General features: G+C 38.2%; 1 long non-coding RNA gene across 2 annotated transcripts in view; it reads right to left on the reverse strand.

Annotated features, from left to right (window-relative positions):
- Nucleotides 1-1,026: 1,026 nt before the first annotated feature.
- LOC113456800 overlaps nt 1,027-11,619 on the reverse strand; it is a 47,524-nt gene continuing 36,931 nt past the window's right edge. For both annotated transcript variants that reach the window (XR_003377538.1, XR_003377539.1), the window contains exons 3-4: nt 11,274-11,452; nt 1,027-1,215 (exon numbers count right to left, since the gene is read on the reverse strand). This is a non-coding gene — a long non-coding RNA (uncharacterized LOC113456800). The remainder of the gene's footprint in view (nt 1,216-11,273; nt 11,453-11,619) is intronic.

An 11,619-nucleotide genomic window follows, 5' to 3' on the forward strand; every position in this document is an offset into this window, starting at 1 on the left:
TATAATATCAAAAGTTGGTGTTCTGGACTGAATGTTCATATATTGTAACATGAGGGGGAGCTTGTTGGGGTTTCTGTCTTGCCAATTTCCACAGCTGGCAAGTCCCAAAGAAAATTACCACACAGAGGTCTCCATAAGTTATAAACTTATTGACCAATTAGCTCAGCCTTCATATTAGCTCTTATAATGTATATTAACCCATTATCCTTATCTATGTTAGCCACTTGGCTCAGTACCTTTTTCAGCAGGGCAGGTCACATCCTGCTTTTTTGGTGATCTGGGCAGGACTGGGGAGGAATGGGTTTCCTCCTTCCCAGCATTCTCCTGTTCTCATTGCTTCACCTTTACTTTCTGTTTGGTTGTCCTGCCTATACTTCCTGCCTGGCCAATCAGCATTTATTTAAAACATGATTGACAGAATACAGACAATTCTCCCGCACTAATATATACTAAAAATTAATATGGGAAAGTTATAAAAAAACAATAAGTAGTGTTTAGAAATAGATTGTTGAGAGGTAATTAAGTACGTGATGGTGATGTCCTTACACAAAATGACATCGAAGAGTTTAGTACCTCTCCCAGAGCACACAAAAGGAAGAAAAGATGGTGGCTGCATATAACAAAGGAGAAGAGTTTCCAAAATAAAGCCTACTATTTTAGGCATTTTGATTTTACAATTCTCAGACTCCAGAACCCAGTCTTTCAGTCTATTGCATTTTGTAGTTAATGGTCTGAGCTGATGGACATTCAGCAAATTCCAAGGATATTACATACAGGAAATGCTGACAAGACCAAGAAAAAGAAGCACCCAGAGTGTTTCTTTTTTGTTTGTTTGTTTGCTTTTTTTTTTCTTTTTTATTATTACTTAAAAAAATACCAATCCAAATTCCCACTCCCTCTCCTCCTCCCAGTCCCCTCCCACCGCTCCAACCCTAAGCATGCACCCTGCCTTGTGGAAAGTCCAAGGCCCTCCCTACTACGTCTAGGTTGAGCAAGGTTTACATCCAAAGAGAATCAGATCCGATGAAGCTGGTATATGCAGTAGAGACATATCCTATTGTCACTATCAGTGGCCCCTCCAGACTGTTCCTTCTTGCTGACAGCATGTGCATATGCCGTGGCCAGCCATCACTTCCTTCAGGAATTAGACTCATGCTTGAAGCCGTTGAAGCTACCGAACACCCATAGGTTAGCTTCATGCACTTTTTTAAAGAGCTGTAAATAACATACAATAATGTGAGAGAATGAAGATACATGCAGTGCAGCTACGTTCAGTAACATTGGTCAGAGTCATAATGAAATGAAGAGGGTGGATGCTAAAGTAGCTCACATCATCTGAGTGCTTTATTCAGAATTACAGACTTAGGGGATGAAACAAAAAAAAAAAAGGCTTGACCAAAACAAAGGCAATGCACCATTTTTAGGTGATTTTACACAAATATTGTTTTTATAATTTCTAAAGATTTTCTTTTCAAATTGAGAAAATCACATACTCAATTTTTTAGCATTTCAAATGATTAAAGTAAGGGCTTGCAAGAAGACTCAGTATATGTGGTAGTTTAAAAGAAAATGACTCACAGAAAAGAGTGGTCCTATTAGGAGATGTGACTTCATTAGAATAGACATGACATTTTTAGAGGAAGTGTGTCACTGTGTGGGTAGACTTTAGGTCTCTTATGCTTAAGCTATGTGCAGTGTGGCATTCAGCTTACTTCCTGTTACCTGCAGATCAGGATGTAGAACTCTCAACTCCTTCTGCAGCACCATGTCTAACACCATGAAGATACTGAATTAAACCTCTGAAACTGTAGGCCAAACTGAATGAAACGTTTTCTTTATAAGAGTTGCCATGGTCATGGTGTCTCTTCACAGCAATAGAAGCCCTAATTAAGACAGTGTGTAGGACCATTTACTGTAGAAGCATGTGGACCAGATTTCTGGTATGTAAACTGTTTTCTGACACCATCTCTTCTTTCAGTTAAAATGCCTGAGCCATACTGAAAATAAAAATAAAATAGAAAAAAGTGTTTTGTTTTGTTTTGTTTTGTTTTGAAGACAGGGTTTCTCTGTAGCTTTGGTGCCTGTCCTGGAACTAGCTCTTGTAGACCAGGCTGGCCTCGAACTCCAGAGAATCGCCTGCCTCTGCCTCCCGAGTGCTGGGATTAAAGGTGTGAGCCACCACCGCCCGGCAAAGAGAGAAAAGTTTAAGAAAGTCTTTTTGAAATTGACTTTTGCAAATCCTGCACTATACATTCCAAATCAATTGAACTCGAAGAACAATTAATTTCTTTCTGAAGAGGACTAGCATCTAAAGCAAAGATACACCAGACTGGAGAGAGGTTGGGCATTTAACAGAAATTCCTGGAAGGATAATGACCCAGTTTTTAACTGCATGTCTGACTCAGAGTAAATGTGAGAAACATTTGCAGGTTCTTGTCATTCTGAGTTCCCTGTAATTCTCTGCACTTCTCAGACTCCTTTCAATACATCCGCTTTCATCCATGAGTGGGTCAATGGCAACTTCTGCTATTAGAAACCAAAAATACTAACTGATGCACAACTGGTACTTTCCTCAGCTGCAGTTTCCATGACATTGTGATCTCAACAAGAGAAAAACTCTCTTGTTGTTTAGGGGTTGCTGAGGTGACATTAAGAGAATGAAGAGGTTTGCTTTGTTCTCAGGGATCCTGGCTTTCAGGTGACCTCCATTCCACATGACATCTTTTTGAGTCACAGACTGAAGAATGGTGTCTTCTATTAAGAGAGAACAAATATGATCACAAGCAGCCCATCCTACTAAATTTATTTACTTTAAATTACTACCAAAAGCCCCAATCTCTGTATACTTTCACACTGGTGTCTAGAAATTTAATATGTAGAACTTGGTAAAGTATATAAAAAAACATTCAGTTTGTGAAGACTATGTGTTTCATAATGATGATGGAAACAAATTACTAATAGATAAAGAACAATAATACAGATAGTAACAGATAGTAAGGAGAATAAAATAAAACCTTGTTACTAGAAAGGGGCCTTGGATTTCATGTTTCAAGAGCATTTTATAATTTATGTTATAATCAGAAATGTTATATGACAAAATTAGCAGTAATTAAATATTTATCATATTCATTTAAAACTGTAGATGTTCATAAAAGAATACGATGGAGAGCAAAGTATGTCCTAAGAATGAGGACAACACAAATTAGAGATTTCTCCAAACACATTTCTTTGATTTACAAAAGCACTGGATGTTCTCTGCTTTCAGCAACTGCTATTCAGTAGACTTTTTCCCCGAAGTCTCCAAAGCCTTTGTACTTCTGCACACTTAGATATTGGCCTGATAACTATAAAACATTCAATGTCTGGTTCACAGCACAGCTGTTTCAATGCCTGGATCCGTTATTTCAAGGTTTTGCAATTTACTTCCCATTTGAGGCATCATGCCTGAACTGCAGACCCACCAACTACATTGAGCATGCACATCACAGGGAGGCTATTTTCCTAGGAAAGCCTGGCTCCAAATGTTTATTTCTGTCTGGCATTACAAAGAAACCTTCCACAATAGCTACATATCCTTCCTACACAACTCAGCTCTTGTCTATGATTGATGCATAATAGATACTATTGTAGCTGCTTCAAATGTTCTTGTTCCTCTTTGTTAGCCTCTATCACACCATGGCTGGAACACAATGAAAAAGCTGCAGCTTGAGAGGCGCTTTGATCTACTTCAGCATCAAGAGGCAGACCCCAAAACAAAGAAGAGAGGATGAGCAGAGGTCTCAGGAAACCAGCCTTGTGTCTGCTCACTCCTCTGCAGAGGATGATACCACCATGGAGCTAAGTGTAGAATAAACACAGACAGACAAGTTCATGTAAGGGAGGGCTCAGTGGTCAGCGTGCTGCTTTGAATCATATCAAAGCACTCAGTGTACATATGGAGGTTGAAAATAAAGCAAAGTTGACGAAAATTAAAAGCCCAGCTTTCTTTCATTGGAATTAAATACTATCAGGGTCTCTGAAAGGACAAGAGTAGTTTCTTTCTGTCTTTTGGATCCAAGGCATCATTAAAAATGAAGTTATTTTTGAAAGAACAAGATAGTAAGATGAAAGTAACAATGGTATTTTTTTTCTCATTAAAACTAATACATAGGAATTTCTTTTTGCCAGGAGCGCCTTAGCTCTTTACATTGTCTGTAGACTTTTGATGGTATGTTTGAAAGATGATACCCTAGGAGTGATTTAAAATTGCAAGTGTATTACTTTGCTGCCAGAATAAGAAATGATAAGTGGGAGAATTCATCTTACTGCTTTCTGTTTAAACTGAAGGACTCCTAATCTTCCAGTCTGATGCGTGAAAGGGCTGGGAGCTTACATAGGGATGTAGAGTGTTATCCACACAATCCTTTAATATATTAATCTTAGTTTGAGCTAGTATTTGTATCCTCAGAGAACTTACATCATGAAAAGATGATTTAATTGTTTTGAAAATTAACAATGTACCTAAAAGTCTTATATTTTGCAATGATATCAGATATTTTGTAATGACAATAGATCTAATATGTGCAAGCTTTTAAAAAGAATATTTCCCTTTATTCAAGATTTTTACATATTTCAGTAAATTATTATATTGTTTCAAGTGGTAAAATGTGTATCATTCACCTTTTGCAACGTTCAAATGTCATTTCATGGGTGAAAACCTTAAAAGAGAATTTCCTTCCATTTATGTGCTGTTTTATACTATTTTATAAATCTCTATAGTTTCAAACCTCTACACTACATCACTGTTTTTTCATTAAAGTTGGAGCAATACAAAATATCAAAAATTATTATTTGTTTTCATGATTTTGTATCTTTCTTTATTTATTAGAGAGTTCCTAATTTTAGTTTTGTACCATAGCCCTCCCTCTGTCTACAGGACTTCGCAAACAAGTGTGCATCTAAAGGCAACAAATTTTCAGGACTTCTGCTTGAAAGAGTCTATATTTTATATTTATTTTAAATAAATAACTCCACAAAGATGTTACTCCAAATTATTATGAGTTACAGAGTTTGTAGTGAGTCTGAGAGGAATATATTCTTTGCTCCTCGACTAGCCTAGGAGTATTATCTTTGCTCTTCAACTGGTCTAGGAGTATTGTCTTTGTTCCTCTACTGGTCTAGAAGCATTATCTTTGCTCCTCAACTGGTCTAGGAGTTTTGTCTTTGTTTCTCGACTGATCTAGGAGTATTGTCTTTGTTTCTCTACTGATCTAGGAGTATTATCTTTGCTACTCAACTTGTCCAGGAGTATTTTCTTTGCTACCTGACTGGTCTAGGAGTATTGTCTTTGTTCCTCGCTGGTTGGCCTAGGAGTATTATCTTTGCTACTCAACTGGTCTAGGAGTATTTATTGTCTTTGCTATTTGACTGGTCTAGGAGTATTGTCTTTGCTACTTGACTGGTCTAGGAGTATTGTCTTTGCTACCTGACTGGTCTAGAAGTATTGTCTTTGTTATTTGACTGGTCTAGGAGTATTATCTTTGCTCCTCTACTGGTCTAACTTCAGGTGTGCTTATCCCCACACTCTGCTCACAGACAATGCTCACATCTTCCTCCCTGCAGAAATATCCAGTCTGATTAAATTGCTAGGTCTCACACCCTTTTTACCAAGATACTCATGTAACTGACAATTCAATGTCTGGGTCAATTGATAGTAGAGTTTCTGAGGTTCTTCTCATGACAGACTTGTTTTCCTTGCTCTTATGTCTGAGAGTTTGTTGTTGGTGGTGGTGGATAATGATATCATGTAAAAAAAAACTGGCACTAATGATATTTATAATTAAGAATGGATCTTTTCTTTTGTTATGATTTCAGCATGTGGGATTAAGTTATTGATACAAACACAGAAAGCAATACTAAGGCCCCATTTAAGAAAAGAAAGAGCAACAATCAATCTATGACTGCTGAGTGAAGAAGAATTAGAGTTTTTTTTCCAGGAATAAGCACCTTTAATATGCTCTGGAATTCCAAATGATCAACCCTAAACACATGTACACATAAGTACACTAAATGGACTCACTAGGTATGTGTGTGTGTGTGTGTGTGTGTGTGTGTGTGTGTGTGTGTGTGTGTATGTGGTATCTACCAATAATGGTCAATGAAGAGGTGAGAACTTTAAGCAGGAGGATGAAGAAGCTCTGGAAGTGGAAGGGGTTAAAATTACCTAACTACAGCACTCTTCCATAAAAATCAAAATAATAAAAACTATTTCGCAAAATAACTAAAAGTTGTCAGTCTACTGACAAGGAAACAGCAGGCAGGCTCCAAAGAGTCTTCCCAATCAGCCTGAAACTGAAGCAGCCTGAGCTAAGACAGTCTTGATGGAACGAACATTGTACTGGTGCATAGTTCAGGTAGAGCTTACAATGCATTATAAATTGGGAATTTTCAGCCTCTCCATAATTCTGGCTCATTCTGCAAAGTGCTTATTTCCTCTCTTGTAGTCCAGGTTCATAGGCTCCAAGTTTCTCAGGTACCTTAGGCTATCTAGGGGACTTTCATTTTCCCCAGGCTCTTGAGGCCATACTAAGACAAGTCCTAGAATTCTACACATGTGTGCTCAAAGAGAGGTCTAACAGATTTGAAGAATTGGAGAAGTTTCCAATTTGTGCCAGGTTTCGGGGTTTGCATCATCAACGTTTTCCATTTATTGCTGATGTACCCTGGACTGCAAATGCCTCTTGCAGTCACCTGCTTTTACCTGGTGCTTCGACTCGGACTGGTTGCAGAAGACGGCTTTCAACATTTGTTCCCACCTTCACATTAAGTATGTCAACTTTTGTGTCCCACTTGGTATAAGATTGTGTGAGAGTGTTCCTACTTTCCGGGCTCAGAGTTCTTTAGCTACCTGGGTGGGAATCCCTAATAGGCAAGATGCCCTTCAGACACTGGTCTCTTGTAGCTGTTATTTTTCTTCAAAGTCTGACAGTGCCAGACAAACAATAGGCACAAAGAAGCAGTAATAAGTGGCACCTTCAACTGGTAGAAACCCTAGGTTTATCTGAGTATAGGGACTTTGCCCTACAAATGGCATAGGCCCTATGTGGGCCTCAGCTATGGAGACACTGGGCCATTTGCAGCAGCCACTGTTAGCTCTAGTATTTGAGATTTTTGATGTCTTGACAGGAATTCTTTTGGCAACCAAGGCCTGCCAGTTGTCTCACTGTCTCCATTTGGCATTTAGAGCTCTCTATTCATCTCTTCTACTTCAACTCCCCTCCTTCTTCTGTTCCTGGTCATCATAGGAGCTGTTCTGCTGCTTCTGTAGCTTCCTAAATTTCGATGGATCATAGCTATTTGCATGACTAATGACAGCCATTCACTCCCAAATAACCACACAGAGATTTAATATTAATTATAAATGATCAGCACAGAGCTTAGGCTTGTTTCTAGCTAGCTATCTCTTACAACTTAAATTAATCATTTCTTTTAATCTATGTGCTGCTCTGAGACTCATTTATTTCACCTACATACTTCCTATCCTGTTCACTCTGCATCTCTTGGTGTTTCATCTGACTCAGCCCTTCTCTCTGACCCAAAAATCCTGCCTACCCACTGGCCAGTCAGCTCTTTATTGACCAATGAGGTTCACTAGAGAAACAGAACTCATAGAAAGAATATGTAGATTAGAATGATTAATAAGATGTGGTCCAGCCTGTCCAACAATGCCTTCCTACCAGTGAAAGGTTCAAGAACCCAGTGTCAGTCAACAAGGTTGGATGTCTCTGCTGGTCTTCAGTATACACCAGAATCCTAAAGAAGTAGGCTCTAATGCCAGTGAAGGAATGGACTTGGCTAGTGAGGGTGAGAACAAGCAGGCAATGACAGCTAGCTTCCTCTTCCATGTCATTTCTAGAGACTGAAGGTGAGGCTCAAATCAGAGAAAAGTCATCTTAGTCAAAAGATCTGGATTAAAGGTGTACCTTCACAGTCTAAGATCCGGGTTAGAAGTGGCACTTCCCACTTCAGATGATTTAGAAAAAAATTAAGAAAATTTTTAAGAAAAATTCCTTACAGGGGTACCAAATCATTTGGGTTTTAGTTAATTCCAGATATGTTCACATGTTGACAACTATCACATCATCTATCTCAGTTACCCACCAGTGTTTCAGAAAGTATAGTGATTTGTAATTTTTTCTTATTTTTCTGTTTGACAAAGGCTTTATCAAACTGTCACCACACAGGGACACAGAAACTAGGGTAACTTGAATCCATGTTTCTAGGTCACAGTCACTAGTATTTGGATTCAGAATAAACTTATTCTTACCCCCTAACCCCATCCCCCCCCAAATAAAACCAGTCGTAGCTGGGACTGTGTCTTCAGAGGCAGGACGATTGCTGTGACATGTAGAATGGGAAAACAGCAGATGCAGGGATGAAGGTGATCCAGCAGGCTCTTTGAGTGACATTGGTTTTGGTCATGTAGCAAAGACAACACAAGAGAGCCCTATAGCTAATTAAGAAGTCAAATTACACCATTCCCAATTCTTCATTCATAGGAGAATAAATCAGAAGTGCTTATAGACTTGAAAAACTTACAGTAATTGAAACAATTCAACAAAGCTTTATGTCAGTCTAGTATTTAGAGAGAGGTGGGTCTCCCTGCTCTGTCTCATGAACAGTGGTAGGAAGTTTTATGTCTTGTTATGACTCTTGGGGCTGTGATTAACGATTTGCGCTTAAGGAGGATGGCTTCCTAACCCCATTCTAGCATTTTCTGGTCATTTCAGAAGTTTCAGTTAAGATCCTTAATGAGAGTTTGTGATTTTTTCCAAGGATCAGAGGTTTTAACTTCTATCCTGTTGTAAACTTAATCTAAACTTTTAAAAACCTCAATGCAAAGCTATAAAATTTTTATTATTTTTAATTGTATGTATATGTGTTTCTGTATGTGGACAATGAGGTCTGGAATCCTCCTGGAGCTGAAATTACATGCAATTGTGAGCTGCTAACCATGGATGCTGGGAAAGGAAATTGGTCTTCTGCAAGAGCAAAATACATACTCTTAACTACTGAGCTCTCACTTCAGCCCCCAAATATCAAAGATTTAAATCCCAACACTTCAGAATTCAACTGTGTCTGAATTCAGGGCCTTTACAGAGATGATTAAATTAAAATGAGGTTATTTAGAAGGGGCTCCAATTCAATCTGTCCCACAGAAAGGACACCACTGGCAACAATCTCAGCCAGGGAGGCAGAACTCAAAAGAAAGCAAACCTCAACAGACTTGAGTCTTGGACTTCCAGCATGCGTAACATGAAAGAAGAAATTGCTGTGATTTATGCCATCCATTGAGCATAGCATTCTATCTTCCTCAGAAATGGGTTTTGCTTGTATCTTGAGATGCAAGTGGCACACTTTTTGAAGGTAGTTAAGTTTTATGCCTCCCCTTCCCTAGAAGATAAGGATTTTTCAGATGGACGCTTGGGCTGGAGAGTCTCCTTGCCATCCTGACAGTGAAGATTTGTGTGTTACAGGATAGATGAGTCCAGGATAATGGGAAGGCACCAAGAATCCTCCCTTAGTGGTAGAAAATCACCACCATAACCATCAAAGAAACCACAAGGCAGGATGATGCACACTTTTAATCCAACACTTATTAGGTAGAGGTAAGAGGATCTCTGTGGGCCTGAAGCCTGCTTGGGCTACATATCAAGTTCTAGGCCAAACACGACCCTGTCTCAAAACAAAGCATGCAACAAATTCCCTTTTCTCTCAAGATACAGACTTCTTTATGAACACTAGATGGAGGTTGAGAAAGAGTCACTGAGTCAAAACCAAAATTTACCCTATGCTCAGGAATTGAAAACTGTTGTGTTAGTTCAGGAATCTGACAAATAACTGAATAAAGATTTTAAAAAACGTCATTTTAAAAGGAGGTTGAGCATCTCTATAAAAACTTCTCTGCAAAAGATATCCAAATGGTGAATAAACACATGAAGACACTCTTGACATAACTATGCAGCAGAAAAATGCAAACCAAAGCCAGGGGCTACTACTTCTTATAAATTAGATTGGCTAGAATAAGAAAAGTCCCCAAAATACTAAATATTATTTAGAATATCAAGAAGTAAGAGCCCTCTCACACATTTTATGTTATGAGGATAACATAAAACACTATATCTGCTTGGGAAATGTTGTCAGTTACTCAAGTTACTAAATATGAACTTATTAGATAACTTGGGAATTCTACCTTTACTATATACCCTAGAGAATGAGAACACATGGACATACAGAAATAAGATCAGAAGTAAAACTCAAAGCAATTTAGTGAAGGACAGTGTGTCTTCATGACAAACATGGAAGGTAGCCTGCATTCCTCAGGAGAGTTATTTTAGCAAGAATGTTACATGACCACATAGTTTTTATTATACTTATTTTACAAAAGGGAACTTGGTTTGTAAAGGAATAAATGGTTTGGGAAAGGGGACCATTGGTATCAACAGGACCAGTGTCACGGGTTTCGTATTGCCTGGTCATTATTTGGATTTAGATAGAAATCATGGCTGTGTGTTAAAAGTTTATAAGACCTTTTGGCAATTTATTGTCTATAATAATCTAGACTTTAATGTCTAGAACACATTAAAGAAAATGAAACTGTAAAACAAGTCTCAGTTTAGAACCTTGACGCTTATCACGGAACTTTCCAGAACAAGGAAAGAGCTCTATGAATTATTTTATCTGCAGGGCATCTCTGATGCACTTCTGAGGTCTTCTATCAAATTGGAAAAAACATTTCCAGGAAGGAGACACAGCACCAAAACTAGCAAGCAAATTAGGTATTAAATGTGTCACTCAATTAAAGAATTTGAACATTTTGGTGATAATGGGTTTTTGTGTGTCTGTGTGCAAGTCTGTATTGAAAGTCTAATGTTGCCACACATGAAAGCAATCAAATTATAAAATGTTACTATTGTCTCTAAAAATTATCGTTACAAAAAAAACTAGCATACTTTATAAATTTTATGCTAACATTGTAAAGTTCAAGGCAAAGCCAAAGTTATGCCTTGGATTTTTCTCTTGTTTACTGTTTTATTCCACAGGGCTAAGAGATAAATATGCATGCTTCACAAGGACGGCTGTGGCACATAAACAACATTTTGTTTCCAAGACCTTGGAGCATTTCTTAAAAACGTATTCCCGTGTCGACCGTTACCTATCATCATACAGACTGTCAGTTTCACCATCTGTGAAATGGAATTTGTTTTTTTATGGCTGTTCATGGTGTCACTTACCAGTTTTCTCCCTTTTCAGATGCTGTAGAATTGCTTTTTTCTTTGGGCTGGTTCCACTTCTCTCACCTCGTCCATGAAGTAATTCCTCCTGCTACAGGAGGGTTGGGACTGGATTCTGTTCAGGCACAGAACAGCAGCAACAACCCATGGAAAATTGCAGCAATAGATCTGAGCTTCATCTAAAAGGTGTAATTATACATTAAATGACCCAGTTTATGCTGAACTTCTGCAGCACATAGCTATAATTAATCAAGATGGCTAAGTGTAAAAATATTAAGTGCTAGGATAAGCATCCTCTGCCTTTCTCCCTTCCACTAAACCAGAAAACAAATATCATAGAATTATA

The sequence above is a fragment of the Microtus ochrogaster genome, chromosome 16 (assembly GCF_000317375.1).
Source record: "Microtus ochrogaster isolate Prairie Vole_2 chromosome 16, MicOch1.0, whole genome shotgun sequence".
In the NCBI taxonomy this organism is placed as follows: Eukaryota; Metazoa; Chordata; class Mammalia; order Rodentia; family Cricetidae; genus Microtus; species Microtus ochrogaster.